This window comes from Lonchura striata, chromosome 4 (genome assembly GCF_050655825.1).
Source record: "Lonchura striata isolate lonStrDom1 chromosome 4, ASM5065582v1, whole genome shotgun sequence".
Classification (NCBI taxonomy): Eukaryota; Metazoa; Chordata; class Aves; order Passeriformes; family Estrildidae; genus Lonchura; species Lonchura striata.
In genome coordinates, this window is record NC_140706.1 from 33,031,434 (window position 1) to 33,047,669 (window position 16,236).

Here is a 16,236-nt window from a genome sequence, read left to right on the forward strand (position 1 = left end):
ATCAATTAAATATTTCTAAATTGTTAAAACACAGCCAGAGCATACAACATAAGCATTCACGTAAGTCACTATCAGTTTCAATATATTTTTCAGTTTTTTGTAGTTAAATTATTGCCTGATTGCAAGAAACCTCTAGGAAACATATAAACAACTGCCTGTAACAAGTCAAACCAATTAAACCTCTCAGTTTCAGGCTCATTCCTAGGTATAGAAGTAACATGAAAACACTGATGAATGATGGAAAATACCCACATGAAAGATTTGCACTGTTAATTGCCCTAAAGTTTGTAAGCTCTGTGAATGTGTTATCAACATAAAGTCTTAAAAATATATTTGTTATTTATGAGATTTCCATTGTCTCTTCGTAATATGTTCATACTGTGAATTGTGTGCTAAAAACTGGAAGAATTTCCAAAAATTCATTGCTTGCCTCTTTCTACTAAGATCATTAAACATTACTGGTAGCAGTAAAAAAACACTGTTCATTAATTTTTATTGGAGGGTGAAAGAGGGAGGAAGAGGGTACTAGAGTCCAGACTTGGAGGAAAACAAACATTAAATAAAAATGAAACCAAATGCATTTTTTGGAGTGTGTACATAGCCATATGCCACTAAACCTGCTAACACTTACATATATACTTAATCTTACTACTTTGAAGGGTCTAATGGCTGGAACAAAATTACACATACATTTTTCAAGGTCAGACACATGTGTGAGTCAGCCTATCACTATGAAAAATTTGTTTTTCTTGTTGAATGATTTACATTCCAGTATTCCAATTTTAAGTTAGTTTTGACATCACCTTAGAGTGATTAGTCAGAATCTTATAATCTGTGATGAGTATTATAAAAACCCACTGTTCATAACACTGTATGGAAACTACATACAATTACCAAAACTGTTTCTTTCATAATTGTCTCCTATAATAATTTACAATCCACATCCAACTATGCATTTTTTACCAAAAAAATATCTTGAACAGGATTGTAGGAAAATGTTCAACCTCCCTAATATTTTTATATCTAGCTGCTCAGGTTCATAAGGTGCTTCTCAAGAGTTTCCCAAACATACTTCATGACAACAAAGCAAACCTAGTAGACAACACAGATTAGGATTTATGGCAATTTTTTTTTATTTTTAGAAGTTCTCTTACAAATTGCATAAAGAACACATAATAGCTAGCTTATGTAGTGTAAAAAATATTTGTCAGTGAAGCTCCACTGGTGCATGATGCTTTGAAACCCGTGTTTCAAATAGAGAGAACAATCACAAATCACACCCTTCACTAAAATAAGCAACGTGTAAAGTATGACTTGAAGCACTCTCTTGGAAAATGTGAACTATTTCAATATATAAAAATTTACCTTTATGTGCCAAAAGAAGCCTTTCTCTTCCAGTCTTGGAATCTTTACCAATTTATATACCATCTTCAGAGATTTTTCTCCCAGCAGGAGCCAGCAGCAGCAGCTGGAGGAAGCAGAGTTTGCCGACCTTCCTCCATAGCAAGGTCAAGGAAAGCACAGGTCAAGTTTGCTACAAGCCAGAAGAAAGCCCCAAAGCCAAGCTGACAGAAAAGGGGCTGCCAGCACTCTCTCCTCCTGCAGCTCTTCCCACTCCATGCACCCTCCAGGTTTCACTACTGACTACTGAATTTAACTCAGGTGAAGAGCACAAAGATTTCAGGCCTACATTACAGACACAGAACCCAATGGATTTGTTAAGAAGGTGGTTTTTGTTTTAACGGTTGATGAGTTCAATATCCCTCACTGCCTGCTATATAAAACTTGCTCAGTTTACAAAAATGTATGCCTTCTCCTTAGTGATCTCCAAACTTTCCTTTTCCCTTCCAGGCAAAAGAGCTGAATGATCCCATTTTGATCATATTCTGAAAAGATTAACACCATGGGCATAGCTACTTTGTGTCATCTTGGGGGGGAGAAAAGGTGGCTTTTAAGGTTTGTTATGAGCTTATTGAAAATAAAGTTGAAGACCAGACCAATCACCTAGCCCTGAGTATTCTGGGTAATTGAAAAAAAAAAAAAACCCAAAAGGTTATTCCTTCATTCAGAATGTTTTGATCAGCAAAACAAATATTTTAAAATGTTTATATTAGAAGATCTTCATAGCTATTAATATTACCTTAGGAAAATCTACTTCTTCCTTACACACAGCAAGATTCCTTAAAAAAAAAACACAAACAGGAACAATAACATAACTGAAAGGAGACTCAAATTTTTTTCATGCCTAATTATCTTCTAACCCTTCCAGGCTAAAAACTATTAGAGAATATTAGGAAGTCATAAGACTGTAAATACAATAAAGCACAAGCATAGAGACCATCTAATGGGAAAATCAGAATTGAGCCCATGGAAGGATTTTTTTTCTCCCATTGACACAAAAATTTGATAACATTTGAGAAGTTCTGGAGACTGCTGTCAGAGAGCTGCCTTAGAGACAAGATATTCAGATCTTAGACTCCAAAGTAACTCTGCAGCTCCTTGAATTACAATGATCAAACTTAGATTTTTAAAAAGTAGTAGTACTTGCCAAGGAATGGTGAAAGTACTGTTTGTTTATCCATACACACACACACACACACACAAGAAATATGTTTAATACTCTGTTAATGCAGTGGAGAATACTCAAACTTCAGGTTTTAGATATTTTACAGTTCTCTCTCTTCTAAATCTTGCAAATTTCTTGAACATTTTTTTACAGAAGCAAAATGAACATGACAAAGGAGACATTTGATAAAGTTTCTTCAAAAATAGGCTTCAAACATCTAAGTTGCTGTGGTGCAATTGGAGAAATATTCTCAGAGAGAAAGCAACAGATAGATGATAGCCAAATAAGGTACAAATAAATGTTTTCTCTATGGAGAAAGGTCCTACAGAGCTGTGCTGAAAAACACCAACCTGAGACTGAAGATGTAACTATTTACTGTCTCTTACAACTAAGGAAACAGCAACTTCTTCATGCCTCTTCACACTGAGTATAGAAGGAAGCAGAACAGTAAACTAGCTGAATGCTTGGCTAAGCACTACCTTTGTTCTTATGCTTTTACAGCAGCACAAACTACAGCATTTCTTAAACTGCAAAGAGGCCACTGCCAAATGTGATGCCCTTTTCCCTTCTACCCAAGCCACACATTTGAAGTGCTTTATGTAACAGCTGTACATCAGGATGAGAGAGAAAATCAGCCAACTGGTTTTGCTGGGTTTGTCTTTCATGAGTCCACAGAAGCAGTATATGAGGAGGGGGGAAACTTCTAATTTCACATTTGTACTTAGAATAAGGTTCTGTCCTGTGAAAAACTACAAGATATGCAAGTAGCAAGCAGGTAGTTGGGAAAAAAGTTAAAAAATGCAAAATTTCATAACTTTGACCTTATTGTAACGAGATTATAAATATATATTTTTGCAAGCTCCTCAACTCACACAGGTTCAAAGGGGGTCACTGAACTTAAGAATTTCCCCAGAGTTGGTGTGAGAAGTGAGGGAAATGACGCAGCTCAGGGAAAAGTCTCTTTTGGTGGTGGACAAGTTATACAGTTTGGTTCCTTACATACCAGCATATATAAAAGAAAGAACATGGATAAATACTCTATTAAAATTATTTATAATAGTCACAAACCAGTAACTTTCTGTATAAAGTCAGGGAAATTAATGAAGACTAGAATATAACTGAAAAAAAACTTAAAAACTTATAGGTAAATGAAGATTATTCACCTGCAGAAAATATTTTGTTTAGCTTGAAAAGCATATTTATCTAACACACAACATTGCTGGTTTACAGTTCTGTACTACTCATTATTTGAGACATACAGAATAAAAATAGGTATCCACTGAAAAAATATTTCCATCTCCACACTTCTGAAGTAAAATCTACTGCTTGTTACTTCTTCATAATAGATGACTCTTCAAATCTAATTTTTTGCTTCAAATATTGTATATTTATCAAATCTTATGTTCACAAATATTGCTCTAAAGAAATCACTTCCATATCAAACACTTTTATTTACAGCAACTTCTGTAAAGCAGAGAATTTTACAAGGAATGTATTGATTTTGAGATAATAATAAATGGAAGCTGTGTTATCTACGTAGATTTTCCTCAGAAATAGGATCAAGTGATAAAGTAGTGTTGTGATTTGTAAAGGTCACATGCTGGCAGATCAAATCAATCTTAATTTTGAGAATGGTGTAAGATTAAAAAAAAACCTCTCAATTTCTAAGTACTGGATTCTTATCAATTCCTAACTTAAAAGAACAAATCATACCTGTAGCTCTGATTAAGATATTTTGATGAAGTCACTGTATTAATTCCTACTCCTAAGATAGAAAACTGTGCTGTGGTCTGTTTGGATCAAGGTTATACTTCTACTCAGATATATTGTGTATCCACACCTACCCTAGCTTGAGTATTTTTTCCAGTATTGTACTATTTTTACTACTAATAGAAAAACTGCACACATTAAAAAAAATTAAATAAAAAAATAAGCAATTGCAAAAATATATTTGCATTTTGATTTAATTTATTTAACAATATTTTGCAAAGTGCATCTTGGAGTTTAAAAGACAAATCTTCAACCTTAAAGGAAAAATTCAGTACGAGATAAACAAAGGACAGAGGACTGCTCTATCTCATTTGAACTGCCTAAATATGTTTCAAGGAGAAATGCCATTGAAATGAACAAACAAAAGACTATGGTTTACGAGAAATATGTGTATTCTCTTCCTCTGAAATTAGTAATTCTTAGATTTGGGGGACCAAGTAGAATTTTACCAGCATGAAAAGCATCAGTTCTAGTTTCTTCATTTCATTCAGAAGAACACACATCTGAAGCAAAAATTACTCAGAGATGCCTATTTTGTATGAACAATCTAGGAAAATATTTGAATTACCACAGCCTTTAGGCAAAGGATGCCTATACATACTACGTGTGAAACACTGCATATTTATTTTTTTAATTTCCCCAAGCTTAATGATTGCTTTAATAAAAGTATTTTTCTGTTCTTTGTTAATAAATATACTAGAAATATTACATACTAGAAATACTTCTATATTTATATTCTGTATGATGCTTGCTGAGGCATCCGTGTGAGTCTCTAAACAAAATGCTTATGGATGTCTAATAGCATAACTATGAAATACAAATATCACCTAAGATATTTAATAAAAGTTTTACACCTTCCAGGAATATATATATATTTTTTGGTAAATCTGGTACTAATCAATATCAACACAAAGTGTTTGGTAGTCATTGATCATGAGAAGGAGCAAGAACACTTAAGATTACTGACATCCTTTTGTCCAGACTGGAGGAAGTTTATTCCTCTTGCCTACTTTCAGATCCCAGATGCCCAGTTGTGGATGCCAGCCACATCAGCCCCCACCACGTATGTCACAGTCACTTGGCACCTTTAACTCTGTGGATGTGAAAAACACTGAGGTGTCTTCAGCAAGGAGTGCTCCAAGTAACACCTGTCAAAGGCAGAGCACTGCTCTGAGTGCAGCTGCTGGAGATTCTCCAGTGATCCTGTCTGTGACAGCAGCTTCCAGCGGATGGAAACACAGGCCATGCACACAGCTGCTGGCTGTAGGAGCAGCTCTCATGGGTGCAGCAGAGAGTGAAGGACAACAGCAGCTTTTCTAGAGCTGAGAAGATGCTTCCACTATTGATGATAAAGTGATGGCAAGGAGCAAAGCTTGGTGTCTGCAACCCTGCCACCTACAATATGCCACTTACAAAGCAGGAGGAGGGAAAATGTATTCCCAAGGACATAGCAGACACTGGGTAGGAGCAATGCAAGTAATCAGGGAAGCTGAGCATCCACCACTGTATTGAAGTCCCACAGTGAGAATGGCGTACCTTGACTGTCAGAGCAACTGTCATAGGGAAACAGCAAGAAGGAAGAGTAAGGTGAGAAAAAAATAAAACCAATAACAAGAAATTCAGCAAAGGGGTGGGAAAAAACCCTAACTCAGAAACAAAAAAGGGCTGTCACTGAGCAAGAGATACCAATTTCCAGAAAAGAATAAGGAAGATTCAGCTAATGACTGTCTGCTTCCTCTAGGCCAGTATTCACATGTAGAATATCCTATCTTAGACCAATAGTGAAAACAGAATAAAATGAATTGCTTTTTCCCCTTTACCTCAAAATGTAAAGTCAACATAAACCAATATTCCAGATTACAACACAAACTATCTTAGTCATATATTAAATCTAAAATTTTATTGCAAAGTAAGTCATTATTCAGGTAAGCTTAAAGAAAATAATAAATGTGTCTATGCTAACAGAGATATCACAATTTCATACTCTTATTATGACAGAAATTTTTGACCCCCAACTATTCCAAGACAGCTCTTAAGGATAACTTATCACTCTTTCCTATATATCTAAGTAATAAAGAAATTACTGTCAGACCTTTGCAGGGTCTCTGTTAAGGATGCTTAAACTACTTTTCTATTTAAAAGGAGAACATTCATTCTGCAAATTAGAAAACTAATCCCAACAATCACTTCTCTTAATATTTACCTGCCTGCATGGTGGCTACTAAGGAGATACTAAATTACATCTGAAAAAACCCATCCAGGTTTCTGCATACTCATAAAATATTGAAATACTACATACAATAGACAAAACATTAAAGTGGAAAAATGTTCCAACAAAAACCAAAATTTTCAACTTTCCAATAAAGTAAGAGACTTTAATGTCTCTCAAAGGCTTCTGGATAAAATTTGTCACTTGTACTTGAAAATTTGCTAACACTTTGTAAAGGTTTAGACAGAATTAACTTCAAAACATAATAGCTTTCAGAGCTACTCTCTAGTCAGTCAGTGAAGTCTAAGTAAATTTGTCATGACACGTAAACACCATTTTGGAAGGAACTGGTTTTCCTTAGTTCACATTTGAAGCTAAAACATTTTGACTGAAACAAACACAAGCCTCCAAACAGGCTCTGACCTTTGCATAACTGATCACCTCTTCCCAAGTTCTGCAGCTGTAGCTAACAACAACATACTAACGAACCATTTGCCTGTATTCAACAGTCCCCGAAATGCATCAACCCTTGACACTTCAAAAAAAGCCCCACACTTTCTTCAGCTGCAATTTGATGGTAGGAACATTATATCAGCTCTACAGATGTGACAGCTGATACAGTGGCAATATAGGTAAGACTCAAGTTCAGAGCTAGAGCTGTTGTTGCTGCTCAGCTCTAGGGGTACCACAGCACCACAGCTCAGGAGCTGCTGCCCTGTCTCTTGCACCTTGCTCGTGGTGCAAACTGGCAGCTCCCACCCTACTGCAAGATGCAAACACTGAAGGACTGTACGAAATGTCATGGATGAATCACAGTAAATGCACTTACGCTTTAAAATCCAACCAATGAGAACAACCACAAACAACTTAAGTTTGAAGAAACTTATTCATCCAAAAAAGATGATAGAGTAGCTGCAAGAAAAGAGCCTAAAAATATTTTTAAGCAATATGTATGACACAAGAGCTCCTATTAAAATTCAGTTGACTCATGTAACTCATTCACGGACTCATGATGTGCTAAAATGAGAACACTGAAAGTAAAATATATGAGACAGCATATTCAGATTATGAGTAAGAGAGAATGGTTTCATATTGATCCCTGAAATTAATTGGAAGCCAGCCAAATTATAGAACAGTCAGAAAAAGAATGAATACTTCTTTCATACACTGTAAATACAAAGAAGGGATGGAGAGAAATGAAACTGTCCAGACACGAAGTTCAGACCACAGGGTACTAAAAAAAATGCCAATGTTATATATAGTAAATGACATTTCCAGGTAGAGGAAAAGTATCAGTTGAGAAGTTCAGGATCAAACACACTACCAAGGTTATTCATGAAAAGTCTAAATAGTAACTATACAAGAAGAACAGTTGATTTGTCCCCAGGAGAAACACATTCATGCAAAGTATTTAGAAGGAAAGTCAGAACCAGCAGGCAAAGAGAACAGAGAAGAGTCATTAAAGGTGTCAAGGAATATATACAGCTGAAAATCACAAGCACAGAATTGTTGGCCAGCAGCATAATTTAGATCCTGTGTATAAGTAAGAGTAAATGGCCAAGAAGTGACCCTTGTGAGGACTCAAGAGAGCAAGGGTCTTGTCACGTAAGAAATTAACAAATACACACCTTTTATTTTTTAAGAGATGTGTAGAAAAATGTCAGCAATAAAAGGATAGGGCAGGCAGTTGGATGAGAGATTTTAAGAAATATAGCAGTTACATAAGGAGAAGGAAATGAAAGAAATAATACCTGCACAGAGACTGCACATAGTTTTTCAGAGCAGTCTTCATTATCCTGAGTTAGGTCAATCTCAAATGTAATTTCTTAACAACTATTATGGAAAAGACTATGAGTAAAAGCTAACACTCTCTTCTCTTTTTACTATGAAACAATTCATGATAAAAATGTTCCTTAGCTGGAGGAATTTTATATTGGGCCTTCTAGAGACATGACATCTAAAACTTTTATTAACTGAGCAATCTAAGCCAACTCTTAGAAAGCAGATCAGCAGGCAGAATAGCCCTCTACAGGTACCAGGCACATTTACCTGTTTATTTCAATTACCTAACTAGATAAAAATTGCAAGGCAAGAATATCACCTGTCAGCACATATCAGCTACAAATGGTGCTGCACATTTCAGGAGCAAACTAGAAGACTCTCTAAGCATCTGAGTAAGTAGCAACTCAGTCTATGCCTAGGGTTTTGCTCAGACCCTGAACAGTTTATAGATCATCTCCTTCAGCTTCTCTGAAACTAAAGATTTGACAGAATATGCATCATATCTGGAACAATTAAGCTGTCATCACAGGAAACATAATGGTTAATTATTATATACAATATAATCACATAATAGTAAAAAACAGTTTATGAGAAAATGGATGATTACTTGCACAAACTACTTGGAACTTGCTCAAATCTAGTAAAAGCAGTAAGAAAATAGTATCTGTTTTGTTAAGAAAGAAGTCTTAACTAACAGCACATATCGGTAAGAACAATTTTGGGGGGTTGCTTTGGTTTTTTCTTGTTTGTTTTGGGTTTTTTTTTTTGTTGTTGTTGTTGTTTTGTTTTTTTGTTGTTGCTTTTTTTACTATGTATATATTGGCTGAATATTAGGGGATGTTTTACTGTCTGGAAGCTCTTACATGAATTAAGCAGAGGCCATCTAAGCAAGCATGCCTGTAAACCTGGAAACTCCTGCATTCTTTTGCCAAAACTTTACCTTCTAAAAAACCCACCTCAAACCAGAATACTAGAAGCTGCCTTTTATTACTGAGATCAGGAGAATTGAAATAATACTTTAAAAAAACCCCAAAACTGAGATAAAAAATAAATGAAGATTTAAGGTTTTAAATCACAATGATGCATCATATGCACATCATTACAGAGCATGTAAATACATAACATCCTAATATTACTACATTTAAGTGTTCTGTAAGCATATGTGTATGATATATTGTGACTTAAAACATTTTAATTCCATTGAAGGAGTTCTGTAGCTTTAAAACCTGCTGCAATTTTACATGGCTGCTGCCTCTTCCATTCCTCAACATGAAGTGACAGATTCTGCAGGATATTTACTTACTAAGAGCCTTGGCAGAATATGCAGGCTCTGATTTTATTGTAGGATTGTAACTATAGATGCATTACCAGACCTTCTGCTTAGAATCATGGCATCAAATACTGCAGTAATCTCAAGCAAAGTTTTTGTTCAATTGATTTTTCTCACTGTCTGAACTCCTCTACTTAAAAATCTTGATGCTTTGAAGCATCTAAAAATTGTTAATGTTCAGTACACAAGACATCTCTGCTGTATTGTCAGACCAAGACTCAGTGGATAAATCAGAAATACAAGTACGTTACAGAATACAGATATTTGTATTTTACAGGACAGATTTTTAACCCTGCCTCAACTGGTAAAGACAAACACATGCTAAGTAGTTATGAAAAAACCTAACATATAAATGTTCAAGAATATACTCTATATATAAGGGCCTACAAATTCTGTATGTAGCTGCTGAGACATAATACTCTAAGAATAATCTTGCAGTACAAAATTAAAAACCAAGATGAATGAATATTGCTTATTTTCAAGTTTTAAACAGTGCAGGTTTCCAAGCCAAACATGAAAGCTGAAAATGTAACATACTGCTCTAAAAACACTGAATAAACCAGCAAAACAGGGAAAGTTTGTTAAAAACACAGATTGAATCATATGCCACAAGTAGGAAAGTAGCTTTGCCAGTGTTTGAAAACCAACAGCACAATGAAAATAAAACCCATTTATTTTTATCAAATATTATTTCAAGTCAGCTGATCTTGAAAAATAAAAGAATAACTCAATTATCTTTAATTCTCAAAACACAATGGAGAAAGAAATTTAGTAAGTACAGGGATCTTATGTACCACTAGCAATCAATCAGCAAATCTTCTCTATCTGTTATAAGTGCATATCATTAACAACTGTTCCATATTCAAACTGAAAAGGTTACTGTAAAACAGAATAAAGAATGCATCTTAACATCTTTTCACTGATTTTATTTACAATGTTTCTTGCTGAAAAAATGTCTGCATAACATATAGAGTTTTGCTATAAATATACCACAATTCTCCAGTTTCCTTTCAGAAAAATTAATGCTTATCTCAGAAAAGCTCCCAATCTCCCTATTTTGTACCAGAATCTCAATAGGTTCCACAGTCAAAGACATCAAAGACTCTCTTCTTTAATCAAAAAGGCTTGAGAAAAAAATTAGAACAGCAGAGATACCCCTTTCCCATCTTCTCTTCATCTCTGCCAGTGATTTTCATGAAGCCATGCTACTAATCAAATGGACTGTCCAAATGGCCATTCCCTGTTTTCTGGGCCGCTTAGTACCATAATGGCCTGGTGCTAAAGCCCTTCCTGCTTTCTCCACAGCAGCTTCTGTGGCTGCACTGTGCCATCCCTGCTGCAGGACCCAAAGTGCACAGGAACATTCTCAGCCCAGCTCTCCTTAACATGGTGGCTTCATTCCACTCTCACAACACACAGCATGCAGAGTGGCAGTGTGAGCCAAGAACTGCTCATGTCTGACTACAAACATGGATTTCAACTGCTGACAAAGAAATCAGATTTATGGAAAAACAAAGAGACTGAAGCCCATTATCACCCACCCATCCCAATAAGAGCACCTCTATCCGTATGGGAAGGACAACTGAACAGTCATCTGAAATATAAGTCATCTTTCACTTTCCATTCCTCCCTGCAGAAGAAAAGCAAGTTATTCTCCAGTCCTGAAAGCTTTAATCAGGGAATTTCACAGATATTTTTAGTTTTAGTTTGTTTAATGTTTGTTTTTAATCAAAAACTTTCTGTCAAAACAAAGTGGTAAGTTGATGGCAAGATAATTCTGTTTGAATATCACAACATTATTTTAGCTGGTAGTCAGCCTTCAAAAATTCCAGTTATTCAAAGAGAGAAAACCAGCTTGAAAAGTAAATACATTAGCAGAAAAAAATCAATCACAGAGAAATAAAACAGAGGCTAAGAGGAGGATGGTATTTTCAAGGAGGCAAGCAGTCCACAGAAAGAAATCTGCTTTAATAACTACATTTACTAAAATGCATGGAACTAATTATGGTTCCAATGTACATAATGCATTCAGAGACCTCAAGTAACAGACATTACTACCTGGCATTTCCAGCCCAGTTGTTGAAGTATACTGATTGTAAGCATAAATGTTCATATTGTGAAACAGGCAGATGGTCTGCTTCACCAGAAACATTACAGTCTGACATTTGTTATCAATTGTACTGATTTAATACTAATGAGAGAGTAAATGGAGACAGATTTGCAAAAATCTGTCTCTTGGGAAGATATATGTGTACCTTTAAAAATCTTTTACCTCATATTTATCATCCTATGGTACCAAGAGCAATAATGATGTGTTTTAATATAGAGCACCGCTCTGATATTTGCACTGAGTATTCAGGCCAGGAACCAAAACCTACCTGAGAATAAATTTCTTCTAGAAAAGAAGCAGAGGTGGTGCTTCACTAACTCTGCCACAGCAGCAAACAAATCAAGATTAAACACTCTTTTTATGATATTATAGAATACCATTATATCCACTACTGAGGCTTTTGTTCACAAGTGCAGCAATTTGAAGATATGCACAGCAAGGGTAAGTAATGCATATTCTTCAAATGCTGAAGTGCTCTGCCCTTCCTCAGTGTGTCCTGCTGACTGCATGCTCACTTGTGGGCAGGGGAGAGAAGGAAGAGGCACCAGGCTTACCCCAGGATGATGAGGTATCAGGAGCCCTGAACTGCCAGGAACCCAAGCTGGGCTACGCAGCACAGCCTGCCCCATCAGTCACTGGCTGCATTATGGGCAATGGTATACATCAGAAATCCAAGCTGATGAACATTGAACACGGGACGTAAGTTATCAGTGCTTTCTCAAGCCTAACACTTCTCCTTACACTTACTTGTTCTTCATGCAATTGCTTCAGGCCTTAAGAAAATTAAGGCTGGCTATGTTTCTCATAACAAAGCAGCAGTGAAAGTGTTCCTTCTAAGTCAGTGTCTGGTCATCAGCACATTATAATTCTCTCAGATTTTTGCTGCTATAAAATGCCACTAGCACACTTTGTCTAGCAGGGACACACAGCCTCTACAACAAACCAATGCCACAGAAGCTCCTTGATTGTTTTGCTTCCTTCAAACACTTTCTTTCCTGTTCCATTTCTTGTGCACACCGTAGTGCGATCAAACATACAGAGATTTGTTACTCTGTCATTAATAACAGCATCAATTCCATAGAGATTTCCAAGTTTATTCAAATGACTTTGAGTACAAGCACAATTTAAGACTGAGGTGTAATGACACAGCATTATGTTACAATTCAATTGCTTCAATTTATATCAGACATGAGAATTTGAGACAGACTAATAGTGAACACCTGGATTTCTTCTTTTATAGCCAGAACTGTCAATATGATTATTCACTCACTATTTCATCGAAAGCCAATGCCTGTTTATAATCCCAGGTTTGTATACTAGGGACTTTATAATGAAGCAATAATTATATGTTTTTTAAATTATCCATGTACTACAACAAATAAATATATTCAATATAGAGGTGCTAAAAATAAGCTTTTTAACTTCCCCTTCCTATAAATTATTGATAAAAAATAGATTTTTGTGTATTTTTCATTGATTGGAAAAACTGATTTCAAGACCCTAAGGGTCAGTCAGGCATTAAATATTACATTTTCTCATTTTTGTAATGTTTTTTTAGCAAAGACATGGTCATACTGGTCATTGCCAGTAACTTCTAAAGTGAGATTAATACCAAGAATCTATTCCTTGCACAGATTGCTGTATTAACATACTGAAAAAAATATGTACTGTACTTCTAGCAGAGATAAAAATGCCTCTGGTATAAAGTCAAGAAAATTGAAAGTAAAGTCAGCTGTACATGCTGTAACACACTTTCTCTGAAGCTTCTACACTGGAACACAACACAAATTAACTGTCATGTTTAAGCAATTATCTTCTATCAAAACGATCAAAAAACTAATTTACACAAGAGATACAGTAGATGCATTTCCAATTTTCCCTCTAGCTTCCCCAAGACAGTGCAACTGATCTAAACAAATACAGTCAATCATTTGTGAGAGTGTGTATGAGGGGGAGAGTGTGCTTTCTAAAATTATTATTTATTCTTAAATAAAGGGAAGAAGTGTGATCTCCCCTGTAAGGGATAGACTGGAAATACAGAAGATATGTCAGTGTATGTTTTATGTATAGCCAGATCAATATCCTACTTTTCACTATAAGAATTTTTTCTCACAGAAAACAGAGTACACGTGGATACTACTCAATTTTCCAAACAAGATTTTTACAGGGTAAAGAGGGAGAGAAAAAATTTTATATTCAGTATGGTGAAACAGAATTTGCTTCTTCTGACCTTGAGCAAGATGTCTGCTCCTATCTAATAAACAATAGCATCTAGAACATGAACCATATCAAGCCTGGGTTCCTAATCAAAACATATAAACAAATCAGTGTCATTTGGCAAGGGGAGAAGGGACTAGAGACCACAGATGACACAAACAGAGGGGGAAAATTTTTTTTTCCTCGATTCTTTCTAGTCACTCTTGGGGATGTACAGCAGTAGAATCTTCTAATCACTTTTTTTCTAAGCACAGGGCTGAGTGTTATTTGTATAATTTTAAAGTGATTTGCTTTAATAAATTAATATACCTACACTGCTTCATATATATTCTATTTTCTGCATGAAATATGCCAATTCCATTAAAATCTACCACAAGTAGCAGTGTCTAGTCTTGAAAAGTGACTAAAAAACCACAATGTTCAAAAGAACGAAGTGTTCCTGTTACTAAAAATATGTCTCCTGCAGATATGAACTACTTTTCTTCTCATATTGTTTTTATGTTTTCCCTCAACCCTTCATAAATATGATCTCAAAGCCTTGTGTTAGCATCAGTATTGAACCTAGGGATTTTTGACTAAGAAACAGAATATGAGTAATTTCTATTCCAAACTTCATAACATTAAGCCACATGTAAATTATTTCTTTTAAACTGAATCAGGCACTCAAACACTGTGATATGCCAGGCATATCACATATTTTTACTTGCTAAAGAGATACAATATGTTTTTGCTTCTTTTTAATCAAATCAAAATAAACCCCACCAGTCCCATGACCTCCCCAAAACTGTTGTGGCTATCATTATGAAGCAGTGATTTACAAATCTGAAGAGCAATCATCCTAAACAAAGTAGAAAAGATTGATACAGTCATGTATGAAAACAATGATGGAGCAGTGCACTATTTAAAATACCTTCAGTTTTGCTTTTGGTTAGAAGATAAAGCATGCTTCTTGGCACAGAGGCAGTAATAAAATAGGTTGTCTTCTCTAAAAACCAAAGGAAAAACAGAAATTAAGAAAAAAATAACAGATTTTACTTGTATCACTTAGTAAACAGTTAAGAGGCAAAAATCACTACTGTGAAACCCATTTTGTTTCCCATACAGAGGCAAAATCTATTGCTAAATCATGAACGGTAGACAGGTTTTGTCAGAAAACCTGAATCTTTTTGTTCTGATTTTGAGATACACTTGAACCACCTTTCTTGGACACACCCACAGTAGCAGCATGCAAATCAGCAGATGCAGGTAAACCTGGGAGTAAATATGCACAGTAGCTTATGCTTTGGACAGACAACAGAACTTGCCTTCTCTCTAAGAACTTCCCTTAGCCCTTAAGGCTTTCTGAAGAAAGATTTACCTGGAACCATCTCCTGATGGTTCTGGAAAAACACCAGGTAAAAGTTCATAACTTTAGAAGCCTTCACACTTCAGTAACTAAATATGCAGCACAACAGTTATGACAGTCTGTAATTAATTTTCACTACACTCCCCAAATACAGAGGTCCAATTTTGAAATTTGATCAATACTTACATAAACTTACTCATCAGATTAATTGGAAAAAAAGATACAACATATTCTTTGAGACAGTTCTCAGGAACAAATTAATTATTTGCTACCCAATGTGAATGAATCTCCTGTTTGCAGATACTGATGATGGTTCATGGAAGTATTACATTGTTAGAAGAGTCTGCAGACTACATGCATAAGTAAGAATCAATGTTGCAAGCAAAAATCTGAGCAAAGACAACTAAAGTAAATTGTACATTCTATATATCCTTTAATTACGACCCATCCCTTTATTATCTATAATCCTGGCAAAACTCTGGGATTTGCACATTAACAGGACTTGCATGTCAATCACTGTCATCATCTAAACCAGAAAGGTGTATATGTATTTCTACAATAGGACTCATATTAGTTCTCATGAAACTTTACACGAGGGTAGCAACCCTATGTTCTGCTACTTCTAGCCAGGTCTGTGCCCAGCTCCTTGTCCCATCCCAAAGTTTGGGTTGTCCCTGTTACTAAGGCTCGCCTAAGTTATTTACTTTCATAAAGTAAATTTTAAGGTGGGTCTGTTCCCCTGCCTGCATCTGCATTCATCCCCTCTAACACTCAGGCAGGCAGGTGTAGGCACAGGCAGGGACTCTGAGCATTCATGAGACCGTGATCCTCACCCCATAACCTGGCTTCATCACGTGAATCCAGCAAGCATTACAGTGAATCCAGACCTGAAAACTGTTTCTGATGC

The 16,236-nt window shown here is 35.7% G+C and overlaps 1 protein-coding gene across 41 annotated transcripts in view; it reads right to left on the reverse strand.

The window, feature by feature from the left end:
- TENM3 (teneurin transmembrane protein 3) overlaps positions 1-16,236 on the reverse strand; it is a 1,286,597-nt gene that overhangs the window by 330,081 nt on the left and 940,280 nt on the right. The window contains exon 11 of one of the 41 annotated variants that reach the window (XM_085578766.1): positions 14,895-14,969. The exons of the other annotated variants lie outside the window; for them this stretch is intronic. The gene's annotated coding sequence lies outside the window, so the exon portion shown is untranslated. The remainder of the gene's footprint in view (positions 1-14,894; positions 14,970-16,236) is intronic. 41 annotated transcript variants of the gene reach the window in all.